The sequence below is a fragment of the Oryctolagus cuniculus genome, chromosome 3 (assembly GCF_051225735.1).
Source record: "Oryctolagus cuniculus isolate XC-2025 breed Fujian yellow rabbit chromosome 3, ASM5122573v1, whole genome shotgun sequence".
Taxonomy (NCBI): domain Eukaryota; kingdom Metazoa; phylum Chordata; class Mammalia; order Lagomorpha; family Leporidae; genus Oryctolagus; species Oryctolagus cuniculus.
In genome coordinates, this window is record NC_142869.1 from 181,153,248 (window position 1) to 181,166,171 (window position 12,924).

Sequence of the window (12,924 nt, forward strand, 5' to 3'; positions counted from 1 at the left end):
TGGGAAGAACAACCAGGTAGGGCCTGGGGAGGAGGGTCCACATGGGGAGGGGCAGCAGCAGACATCATCTGAGTGTTGAGCCTGAGTGAGAATCCTTGAAGGAGAAAGCAGTGTGATCCAGGAATGACAAGAATATGGATGTGGTGCAGTTGCAGGTCCTGTTCCAAGTCAGGGAGTTCAGACGCAGCCAATGGGGAGAGAAGCAGAGGAGTCTCCATCACCACCCTTTCCAGAGAGGTCAAAGCAAGACCAGGGAGCCCCCGTGGAGACAGCTGAGACCAGGGCTGCGTGCCGCCTGGCCAGGTCTGCCTGCAGGTGCACCACAGCAGGCTGAGGTCTCACCCAACCCCCAGGAGTCTTTAGGTCTCCTGCTTCCTAGTTCTGTGACTCTGATGAGGGCGTCGCTGGGTTCAGGGGCACAGTGCCCGCCCTGGGTTTATGTGCAGACTGGGTGTGGCTGTGCAGGGCTGTGGTAACTGCTGGCACAGAAGTACACAGATGTCTGCGAGGGGACAGCTGTCAGCAGCGTGAGGGGGAACTTCTCTGTGCTTGGTCTGGACGCGTTGTACCCATCAGAGACCTCTCCTTTCGCATCGGTGTCACGGCCAACTGAGTAATAGATGAGCTTCAGCCCCATCCCTGGGTCCTGGCGGTACCAGCACATGTAGTCATGGCTCATATCCTGGGCACATCTCAAGGTCAGGCTCTGTCCTGTCTTTAGGACCTGGAACTTGGGGCTCTGAGTGACACCAGCACTCGCTGGACCTGCAGAGGAGGAAGAAGCAGAAGTTGCAGCCCCCGTGGAAAGGCTTGTCCCTCGGGCCTGGAGAGCCCTTCCTGGACTCACCTGCCAGCAGGAGACAAAGGACCACACAGCTCAGGGGACCCACACTCATGGCAGGAATGGGCGGGTCAGCGGGCTCTTCTGGTCCAACTGCAGACAGAACAGCAATGGGACACTTGTGGGAGTCATGCTGAGCCTGCTCTCTCCCTGCCTGGGACCAGAGCCTTCCTGTCACCAGGGGCCACGCCCCCTTCCCCAGATGGCCCAAACCAGAATGCACAAGAAATCAGCTCAGCACAGGAAGAATGGATCTGAGCCAACACCAGTCTGTAAGTTTTCTTTGACACTTTGGTGCAACAGTTTATAATTCCTTGTATATTTTGTTACAGTAATGATATCATTCTTCTTTTTTAAAAGATTTATGACTTATTCCAAAGACAGTGTTATAGAGAGGGAAGAAAATGAGAGAGACAGAGAAGTCTTCCACCCACTGATTCACTCTCCACATGGCTACAATGGCCAGGGCTGGGCCAGACAGAAGCCAGGTCCCAGGAGCTTCTTCCGTGTCTCCCACATGGGAGCAGGGGCCTTAGCACTTGGGCCATTTTCTACTGCTTTCCCAGTGTATTAGCAGGGAGCTGGATTAGAAGTGAAGCAGTTGGGACTGAATTGGCACCCGTTTGAGATGCAGGTGTCCAGGAGGAGACTTAACCCATCATTCCCCACTAATCTACTGCTTTATTCAGCTAAACATTTCTGTGGTCTCAAATCTTAAGGAGAATGCTTTAACCCCTGGTGCCTTTGATCCCGTTGATGTCCTCTGCCCCATGATTGTCTCTGGCAGCTGGTCTGCAAGGCTCGGCAGCAGGCACTTCAGCACTTAAGGGGTCGTTTGCTCAGTTCCTTCTCAATTCCCTGACAGTCGGGACACCTGCCAGGTACAGCCTGGGCACCTCCATACCCACGCAGGGTGCTTGCTCCCCAAGGATGGTGCTTCCGCTGAAGAATCTCACCCCACAGGAGCCTGTCCCCTGGGATTTTGGTGGCTGTTCAGTTGGGAGATGACCCATTGACACAAAGGTGTGAGGATGTGCAGGCACCATGGGAAGAGGTGGCCGACTCCAGGGAAGGAGACATGCTATGCTAGGGGACTGGCTCCTGGGAGGGAAAGCTGCACTTCAATTAAGAAATGAACACGGGGCAGGCACTGTGGCACCAAAAGTGACAAATAACACATAGGTTCATTTCTATGAAGTATCTCAGTACTCAGACCCACAGAAGCAGAGAACAGAGTGGTGGTTGCCAGGAAACGGCAGGGGAGGAAGGCAGAGTTCCTGTGCAAAGGTGTGAAGTCCAGGTATGCAGCAGGAGCCAGCTCTGGTCACCTGCCAGAGGACACATGCCTGTGGATGACACAGTGCAGGGCAGATGGGAGGCCCAGCAGCTCGGCCCCTGGCTGAGATGACTGCCCCTCATTTGAGGGCCTGGGTTTGATTCCAGCTCTGCTCTCCTCTCGGCTTCCTCTAACGCTTCCTGGGAAGCAGCAGGTGACGTCTCACATCCTTGGATCCCTGCCACCCGTGTGGGAGCCCTGAATTGAATTCCTGGCTCCTGTCTCCAGCCTAGCCAAGATCTGGCCATTGCAAATCGTCGGATTTGGTAGTCCACTTCACAGTGTTATCAAACAACTCTGACCTACACATGAAGCTCCGTGCCCTATGTAAGAGTTTCAGCCATCAAATCACAAATGCCCACTCTTCCCCGATGGTGCACTGAGAGGACATTCTGGAGCACACCGTCCAAGGTAGCCCCTGCTCTGACCAGATGTGTTGGTCTGGTGGCCCTACCCTTGAGTGGCTACAAAGCTCCAGGTGTCATTTCTCACCACATGGAAAACAGTTTTATTGCCCATGCGTGGCTTGTCTCACAGCTGTGTCAGCTGAGGCTGCTCCACACTGGGAGAGGAGGTTTGTGCACAGAGCACTGGGGACTCCGCGGGGCTGTGCCAAGCTGCTGGCACAGAGGAACACTGCCGAGTCCTGCAGCTCCAAGGCGCTCACGTTCATTTCAGAGCTAAAGTCAGAAAACTGGTGAGCTGAGAACCTGCCAGACACATTTCCTTTTGACTTCTGTGACCCTCGGAAATACTCAAAGAGGAACTGGAGGCCCTGACCCGGGGCCTGTTGGTACCAGGACACACTGGAGTGTCCAGAGTGAGGGGTACATCTCAGCGACACTTGCTGCCCTCTTGTTTGGATCAGGTGTCTTGGCGTCTGTGTGACTCCAGCCTCCCCTGGGCCTGTGGGAAAAGCAGATGAAAAGGAACACTGGAGAGAATCTTGGTGTGTAAGCCCAAGGGAGGTGGAGGAGTGAGGAATCACCGAGCTCAGAGAGGGGGCACCCTCCTTGTCCCCAGGGCTCACCTGCTCCCAGGAGACAAAGCACTGCCCAGGGGAGCAGCCTGGAGCCCATGGTGCAGTAGAGAGGGAGGCAGCGATGTTTCCTGTGCTTATGAGTCACCGTCTCGTGTAAGAGCTGGTCTTAGTCTGTCTCTTCCTGATTGGGGACCCTCCTGTGATGTCACTGTCCTGACGCCGTCCTCCTCCAAACCTCCTGAGTCCAGTGCCCTGCAGGCTGCACACAGGAGCTCTGGCATAAGCAGATGCTGCTCTGATGAGGCAGTTGCTGCTCAGGAAGCCGCATCTCCCTCTGCCCAGCCCCTCCCACCTGCTGCTTGCAATGCTGTCTGCTGGAGCTCACTCAGCTGCTCCTTAGAGGAGTGCAAAGAGCCTGTGATCAAATCCCCTGTGTGGGCTTTGCCTGATGCTGGGTTCACACCAAGGTCTCTCTGTCTTCCTCTCCCTGCATTCCCCTCTTCTCCTTGAGCGCCCTTTGATACAAAGTCACCAACACAGAGCCCATCTGACCTGGTGGAAGGGAGCCCGGGCTGTCTGTAACTTATGAGGGGAAAGGTTTCTCAGACACAGTTAGACACCCTGTTCAATTCGCAGCACAGAGTGAGCCACTGTGGGATGCAGTGCCCTGGGTAGGTCACATTTATCCCTCCAGATCACCCTGCCTGCACTGTCTGCCCCAGGGGATCACATTAACTGCCTCCTCTTCCTCTCCCTCCCCAGTGAACTCAGCTTATGGTGGGCAAGGGCAGGAGAGCAGGTGGAGGTAGACTGCCCTGGTTCTCAGTATCCATGCCCCAGACCCCTTCCTAATGGCATGCATATCACAGCTGCTTATCTTCACCAGAGGCACAGCACCAAGTACTCAGCCTTCTCCCAAAGTCCTGCTGGGGACACACATGCCCTGCAGGGACCCACGTCCACCGCTCCTCATTGCCTAAGAACTACCCGCTTTTGTTAGCCCCTTGACCCTTCATATTACAGTGTCATCATTCTCCCTTCTCAACTCTGCCGGAATCCTAATAGACAACACAAGGGGAAAGTGAGCCCTATGTCATGCCATTTGCCTCTAAAAAACACAAGAACTCTAACATTCTCATCAGAACTAGCACAGTTTCTACCATTCTGCAATTAGCAATGACAGACTTCTAACATTGTGTAGTTAGCACTGTGGAGTCATCAGAAGCTCTGAGAAATATGCAATAGGAAGATGCAGTGTGGCTGGGGAGGCAGGACCCGTGCAGCGTCCTCTGAGGAGTCACTCTGCATCCGCCCCGAGACCCCAGCAGCGGGCATTTGCTTCACACACGTGGTGGACATGCGATGCTCCCTCTGGATGCCCTATTCAGTGCACACCCTCTCACCCCTGTTTTGCCCGTCTCTGTTCCCTAAAGGATAGAGAAGCATAGTTGCCCTATATAGGAGGCTGCACAGTGGCAAAGAACAGGTGTGATGGGGTCAGATGCTCTGGCCAATGGAGGGATGCTTACACTGTGATACCAGACATGGAGCATTTCAGCCGTAAGAAGAAGAGAAGGGAGTACGAGTGTGGAACTGTAGACGAAGTAAAAGAGAGGGATGATTGATGGATATATGGGGTATGGGCAAGGTTTTCCTAGAATGGGCACTAACCATTAAAGACAACATTTATAAACTAAACACATAAAAGAAAAAGGATTTGAATTAAATTTCAGTTCTTCAGAAGTCACGGTTATGAAAGTGAACAGCAAGGCACACTGGGAGCAGACAGTCTGAAAAATTTAATGATCAAGGACTCCCATCTGGGGTGGGAGCTCAGAGAAGCACTTGACAGCTTTGTGGACACTCGGAAGGAGTTCCAGGCTCCTGGTGTCAGCTTGGCACACACTGAGCAGAGTAACCTTCAGTGCTGACTACATTTACACGTGCTCAGCGCTGTTGGATCAGTTCACACTACGGGTCCTGCTGCCCCAGGTCCCTCCGACTGAGATCCTGTGGGGGAAGTGTGGGGAGAGCCTCAGGAAGGGCAGATTTCTCTGCTGGTGGAGACGTGGCCTCGGGCAGGAGAGTCCAGCTCAAGTCCATGGCTGTGTGCTTGGGAGGGAGCAGGCTGCTGTGCAGTGCCTTGGACTCACTGCTGCCCAGCGGCACAGGGAGGTCTGGTGGGTGCTGGCCGATTCCACAGTCCAGGGGAAATGCTCCCTCTTATTTCTGGCGACGCTGGACCCTTCTGTGGCCTCCCTTTGGCAATCCTGCCAGTACCGTGCTGTATAATGGATCAGTCTTGGTACCAGAACATTGAGTCATGTTCATGCTCTGAGAACCCTGCTGGGTCATCTTTCTTCCTGTGTGTAATGATCTCGTCTCTTGGTGTCTGGGGAATCCAGCATCTGTGAGACCCGTAGGAGAGGCAGTCATTAGGTGACCTCAAGACTGGAGAGGTGGTGTGACTGCAGAGAAAGGATAGGCTTGCAGCCAGGACTTGCAAACATTCACAGGATTTCTCAGTAGAGACAGCAACGCACCTGCCCCCATAAACCAAGGATCACCCAGGAGAAACGTGCTGCACTCAGGGCAGGGTTAGGCCAGCAAGGAGCCGACCCGCTCAAGCTGTGATCTCAGGACTGAGAGAGCTCTCACACTCCTCTCCAATGGACAGAGGGGTGGGGCTGTGAGGTCCTCCCCCAGCTGCATGTCCTCCCTGGGAGGGGGTGGCACAGCAGGCCTGCTAGGGGGTTGGAGGGCACCAGGGATGCTCTCACTCCAGGGCTCACCCACCTCTTTGTTTCCCACGTGTTAGGAGGCAGTTGTTCTGTCCCTCACACCCAGTGTGCCTGGTCAGATTGCTCAGCTCTGGATCTCCTTCAGCCTAGAGCCCTCCTCACGTGTTGCTTTGTGGTAGTGGTTTAGCTGTAACTGAAAATTTCAACCCTGGAAATAGGGGATCCAAGCTGATGGTTTCCTTAACCCTTTCTTTCCCAGACTCTGCCTGAATACCTCAGTTCCACTGGCATTGAAGCGCCACCTTGTGACCAAGAGGTGAGGTTCATCCCTGTTTCTCCTACAAAGGTCCTGGGGCTGGGGACAGACACCCCAACATAAATTAATTCCATAATCACACTACTGCAGCTGGGTCTTCAAACTCACTATCTCATGGCCCAGAAGAACAGCTTTCCAACTCCAAAGACCAGAGCTGCGTCTCTCTTCCCACAGGGAGTTGGGCTCTGCCCTGCTGTTTGCTCCTCCTCAAATCCCATGCACCAGCCTGCTGCTCCCTGTGTGTCGAGCATCGTCTCAAACACAACGTCACCTCTGCTTCCTTCAGAAGCCCAGCGCAACTGACGCCTCCCTCCCTCTTGGTCTGATCACCTGCTTTTCACATGCTGCCCCTTTCATTTCATTCAGAGAGAAATTGAGGGTGGACAATGAACCCCATTGCTTTCGTGGTAGGATGTGTAAGGCACCTACTTCTAAGAGCTGGTCAGTTACTGGTGGCACTTCTGCTTCCACAGGTTGTATCTGGGGAGAAGAGCTACGCAGTTGAGGTGACTTGTGGACGTAATGAAATCACAAAACCTGCTCAGGTGTTGCAAGCTGGAGGGAAATGCACTTGTACATGAGGCTGAAGGTGAGACTGTAGAGTGACAGAGAACAAAGCCAAGGCTCTAAAGTATTCCACAGTACCTTGGGAAGACACAGCCCACAGCCAATCTGCTGCAAGTATTTTAGGACCAGCAGTGACCACTACGCTCTCTGTGTCCTTTTCAAACCTGAGTACCAGGACTTGTGCTGCTTTTGTGACCAGAGAGCAGGTGGATAAAGGCGGCAAACACTGGAGAAAAGGTCAGGAGGAGTCGCTGACAACCAAGGACAGAGATTTCCCCTCTATTTCCCTTGGGTGACACAGTGCTACTGACCCTGGAGTGATTCAGGATGGCACAATTCAAATTCCACCAGGAAGGCTGAGTGTTTTGCCTGGAGGTACCAGCCAGTGTGGCAGGAGTTCCTCATGGTCACCTCCTGAGAAAGGATGGCAGGGCTGCAAATCTACTCTTTCCTATTTTTTTCTTTTAAAGATTTATTTAATTACTTGCAAGTCAGAGTTACACAGAGAGAGAAGCAGAGGCAGAGAGAGAGAGAGAGAGAGAGAGAGGTCTTCCATTGCTGGTTCACTCCACAATTGGTCGAAATGGCCAGAGATGCAACAATCTAAAGCAAGGTGCCAGGAGCTTCCTCTGGGTCATCAAATGCAGGTGCAGTCACCCAGGCACTTTGCCATCTTCTACTGCTCTCCCAGGCCATAGCAGAGAGCTGGATACGAGCAGCCAGGACTTGAGCCAGTGTGCATATGAGATGCCGGCAGTGCAGGCAGTAGCTTTACCTGCTGTACCACAGCACCAGCCCCTAAATTTGCTTCTGTCCTTTGAGCCATGATGATCAGAACACCCTCGGCTTAGGGTCTCTAAGAGCTGCCCTGAGACAGAGGATGAGGTTTGTGAGCAGGTGGGAGGTGGTGTCCCCACGCTGTGTCTATGCTTCTGGCACAGAGGTACACGGCTGAGTCCCCGGGCTGTGCAGGCTGGATCTTCAGGGTGGAGGAAGATGCCCCAGGCCTCTCAGCAGAGAAGTGGGCACCAGGCATCCCTGACTCGTCTGCTGGATTTTTTCCTTGGAAGTACATCATCAACTGCAGGCCTTGCCCTTGGCTTTGTCGGTACCAGTAAAGACCAGCATGACCAGACTCTGGGTCACACGTGAGAGTGACATTCTGTCCCCTCCCTGTGACCCTGTGCCTGGGGGACTGGGAGACTCAAGCTTCCATGTGTTCTGTGGAGACAGAAGTTGGGAACACAGTTGGAAAACAGCTGTAGTCCTCACTGACACACACAGACACACATGAACACAGGCATACACACATGTGCACACCACAGCCACGATGCAATGCATGGTGTCTGAGGACTCACCTGCCCCCAGGAGACAGAGCACTGCCCAGCAAAGCAGCCTGGTGCCCATGGCCATCGGGGCAGGATGGGAGCTTCCTGCAGAGCAGTCCTGTGGGCAGGAGAGAGGAGGAGGAGGGGCGTCCCTTGTTCTCAAACACCAAACAGCGGTGACATCACTTTCTCTGTCAATCCCCATGACCTCACAGGGTTTATTTGATGTGTATTTGGATGATTGATTTTTGTATCTCTCGGCTGCCTTTTAACGAAGTCCGTACATGGATCATTCCTTCAGCTCCTGGACTGTCTGGACGCTGGGTTCTCAGAGTGACTGTCCGCGTTTCTGTTCTCATCGACAGTCGCTCCTGTGTCTGCCAAGTCTATCAGAGAGGCTCTGTGAATAGGAAACACTGGAGGGGGAACTCACTGTCTTCCCTGAAACCCGGGGCCTTTTATGGTCCCCTGTTTCTGTTGGAGCCACCTCCGCTCTCTGAATCAGACATGTTCAGAATGACTATCAAATTCCATTGGTTCCTTCACGTTTTGAGTCTCATTTTTTTTTCCTTTGGGATCTTTACCTGCATTTAAAGTAGAATGTTGATGGGGCCGATGCTGTGGTGTGCAGAGGGCTAAGCTTCTGCCTTAGGCTGTGGCTTTCCATATTGGTGCTGGTTTGCATTTGGCTGCACCTCTTTGGATCCAGTTCTCTGCTGTGGCCTGGAAAGCAGTAGAGGATGACCCAACTGCTTAGGCCCCTGCACCCATGTGGGAGACCCAGAAGAAGCTCCTGGGTTTTGGCTTCGGATTGGCTCAGCTCCAGTTTTTATAGACATTCAGCGAGTGAACCAGCAGATGGAAGATCTTTCTCTCTGTCTGTCTCTCTTCAAATACTCTACAAAGTATCTTCAAATACTTAAATACATTTTAAGGACAATTTAAGGAAATAGTTTTGGAAATGCTCAAGTCCTTTTATTGTTGTCTTTGTGAAGGATCAGAGAATATCATCTTATTAGGAGAGAGTTTGAGAAAGTCAGCCATATCTTTCTAAGAAAACACGCAGTGAATATTCACCAGAGAATCCTTCTCCAACACCACAATGGTCCTGCTCATTTCTTTCACCAAACAAGGGCAATTATGCAAGAGTTTCTGTGCAGGCTTTGTGGCACAGTAGGCAAAGCCACTGACTGCAATGTCGCATTGCACGGGCTAATAATCCAGTGCTGGCTGCTCCACTTCTGATCCAGCTCCCTGATAATCTGCCTGGGGTTGCAGCAGAGGGTAGCCCAAGGGCTTGGGCACTCTGCACCCACGAGGGAGACCAAGAAGGTCCTAACTCCTGGCACCAGCCTGTTGCAGCCCTAGCAATTGCAGCCTTTTGGGGAATGAACCAGCAGATAGAAGATTTCTCTCTCTATTTCTCTCTCTAACTGCCTCCCCTCTCTTTCTCTAGTCAAATAAAAAAAGAAAGAGTTTCAATGGGACATCATTAGTATTCACCTTGAGTTATATCTGACTTCTCTTGTCTTGTTTTTGCTTCCTAATCTTAAAAATCTGTAAAGGGATGGTTTTCTTAGGTTGATAACAGACAGGAGACCACATGGGCATGGCCCAGTTCTCAAGATCTCAGTGCATCTGGGATGGACTACATGGCTGGTATCATTGCTGACAAAGCGTCTTGAGTGGAGGAGGTTACATTCAGAAATGAATTTTAGTTTTTAAAATTTTTGTCATTTATTTCAATCTTCAATGATCTATTTCCATTCTTTTCATATTTGGGGGTAAAGAGTGACATTTCCATACACATTTGTGATGCATGACAATCAGATCAGGGTAATTGGCATGCCAATCATCAGATATTCATCAAATCTTCACCTTGGAAAGACTGAAAATCCTATTCATTATTTTAAATATACAATTAGTTGTTGCTGACCAGAGTTACCCTGTGTGCTATAGAACATGAGAGGCTATACTTCCTATCCAACGACAGCCCTGTACTAGTTAACCTCCTCACTCCTTGTCTCCCTCACACTCACCATTCCCAGGCTCCTGTAACCAAGTTCCACTCTCCCCCTCTGTGAGATGAACTTGGTAGCTTTGACACATAAGAGGGAACATGTGGAATTTGTCTTCCTGTGTCGGACAGTTCACATGACACACTCCAATTTGATCAGGCAGCAGTTCGTCTTTATCCCATTGTGTATTTGTCCCACACTGTCTTTATCCTGTCACCAGTTGAAGGACTCTTGGGTAGACTCCACATCGTGGCTGCGTGACCAGTGCAGCAATAAACACACAGTGCAGACACCATCATGCTGTACTGTGACTGGAAGTTCCCATATCAACAGACAAACTGGCTTCCATGATGGATGCACCTATGCTTGTTCAACAAGTGAACACCCTTGTAAGCACTCAGCACACCATCTCAGGACAAAGATTCTGGTCGTGGTAACTGGAAACAGAAATGTGGAGACCACAGGACTCAGAGTCTGAGCATCGTAGATTTGTCTACCACGGCTCAACAGAAGAGTGTTATTGAGGAAAAGTATTGCATCTACGAAATATCTAAACTTATGTAAGAGGAATGTGATATCCATCACTTAGGTGTCTCTATGACGGGAAGGAGTAAGGTCAGGAGGGGCTGGTGGACTTACAGGAGTGGAAAAGGATGGGGCCAGTGGGAAGAACAACCGGGTAGGGCCTGGGGAGGAGCGTCCACATGGGACGGGGCAGCAGCAGACATCATCTGAGGGTTGAGCCTGAGTGAGAATCCTTGAAGGAGAAAGCAGTGTGGATCCAGGAACGACAAGAATATGGATGTGGTGGAGTTGCAGGTCCTGTTCCAAGCCAGGGAGCTCAGACGCAGCCAATGGGGAGAGAAGCAGAGGAGTCTCCATCACCACCCTTTCCAGAGAGGTCAGAGCAAGACCACGGAGCCCCTGTGGAGACAGCTGAGACCAGGGCTGCGTGCCGCCTGGCCAGGTCTGCCTGCAGGTGCACCACAGCAGGCTGAGGTCTCAACCACCCAACCCCCAGGAGTCTTTAGGTCTCCTGCTTCATCATTCTGCGACTCTGATGAGGGTGTCACTGGGTTCAGGGGCACAGTGCCTGCCTGGGTTTATGTGCAGACAGGAGGTATCTGTGCAGGGCTGTGGTAACTGCTGGCACAGAAGTACACAGATGTCTGCGAGGGGACAGCTGACAGCAGTGTGAGGGGGAACTCCTCTGTGCTTGTTCCTGACGCGTTGTACCCATCGGAGACCTCTCCTTTCGCATAGATGTCACGGTCAACTGAGTAATAGATGAGCTTCAGCCCCATCCCTGGGTCCTGGCGGTACCAGCACATGTAGTCATGGCTCATATCCTGGGCACATCTCAAGGTCAGGCTCTGTCCTGTCTTTAGGACCTGGAACTTGGGGCTCTGAGTGACACCAGCACTCGCTGGACCTGCAGAGGAGGAAGAAGCAGAAGTTGCAGCCCCCGTGGAAAGGCTTGTCCCTCGGGCCTGGAGAGCCCTTCCTGGACTCACCTGCCAGCAGGAGACAAAGGAACACACAGCTCAGGGGACCCACACTCATGGCAGGAGCGGGCGGGACAGCGGGCTCTTCTGGTCCAACTGCTGACAGAACAGCAATGGGACACTGTGGGAGTCATTCTGTGCCTGCTCTCTCCCTGCCTGGGACCATAGCCTTCCTGTCACCAGGGGCCACGCCCCCTTCCCCAGATGGCCCAAACCAGAGTGCACAAGCAAACAGTTCAGGACAGGGTTAATGTATTTGAGTCAACATCTGTAGTATAAGTTCTCCTTCACATTATTGTGCAATAGTTTATAACTCAATGTACGTTTTATTCCAATTAGAATGTCATACCGCTATTACATGGGTTGTATTTAACTAAATGTTTCTGTAGTCTAGAATATTAAGGAAAATCCTTACAAGCTCCTGGTACCTTTCACTGTGTCTCAAATATTCCTCACGTATCCTTTTCTAATTTGCTTAACTGACTGCAATTCTGTCCATGTCCCCACACTACACGATTCACATGATTCTCCCCGGCATGTGGTCTCCACAGCTCAGCAGAATGTTCTTCAACATCTAAGGGATCACTGGCTCTGCTCCTCGTCAGTGCCCTGAGAAATGGGCCCTGCCACATGTACGTGGGCAGCTCCGTCCTCATTCCCGGTACTTGCTCCCAGGTGTGGTGCCTCAGGTGCGGTCACCTCCCACGGGTGTCTGCCCACATGTGGCCAGTGGTGTCTGCACAATCAGTCACGCAGATGACCCAGCACCAGGAAGATGTACAAGTGCAGGTGTGACGTGGGAGAGGCGGCAGCCTGCAGAAAGGAGAATGTCCTGCGTCTGTGGAAGACACCCCATTCTGTGAGGAGCACCCCTAGTGTAGGTGCTGACATGCATTCTGTAATGAAAGGCCAAGAGCTCAGATCTGTCTTGCTGCACAGAGCCCACAACCAGAGGGATTCCACACGTGGTGTGACAATCTGTTGTTGTAATCCTCAAAGTCTTACCAATGTTTGACCCAAAGGCCTGCAAATAGTTGTGTGGCTGGTCTGGAACACGTGCTTTGTTTCAGCCTTCCCACTCTGTATGTGACTGCTTCCTTCTAGGACAAGCATGGCTCTGGGCTCCAGGTCATGCAGTATCGATGGGACTTAGCACAAAGGACACAAATGAAACTAGAGACAGTGGGAAGCCTGATGGAGTGAGAGTTATATCCCTGGTCCACCTCGGGTCATTGGTTTGAAGTGAAATGAAACTCTCTTTTTTAAGAGGATAGGTATGATGTTAAATGT

The 12,924-nt window shown here is 51.9% G+C and overlaps 1 long non-coding RNA gene and 1 pseudogene across 1 annotated transcript in view; one reads left to right on the forward strand and one right to left on the reverse strand.

Moving 5' to 3' along the window:
• Window positions 1-436: 436 nt before the first annotated feature.
• On the reverse strand, window positions 437-896 carry LOC138848893 (T cell receptor beta variable 6-5 pseudogene; annotated as a pseudogene).
• Window positions 897-899: 3 nt separating this feature from the next.
• LOC149127637 (uncharacterized) overlaps window positions 900-12,924 on the forward strand; it is a 35,203-nt gene continuing 23,178 nt past the window's right edge. The window contains exons 1-3 of the long non-coding RNA XR_016231819.1: window positions 900-1,113; window positions 6,160-6,216; window positions 6,690-6,805. This is a non-coding gene — a long non-coding RNA (uncharacterized LOC149127637). The remainder of the gene's footprint in view (window positions 1,114-6,159; window positions 6,217-6,689; window positions 6,806-12,924) is intronic.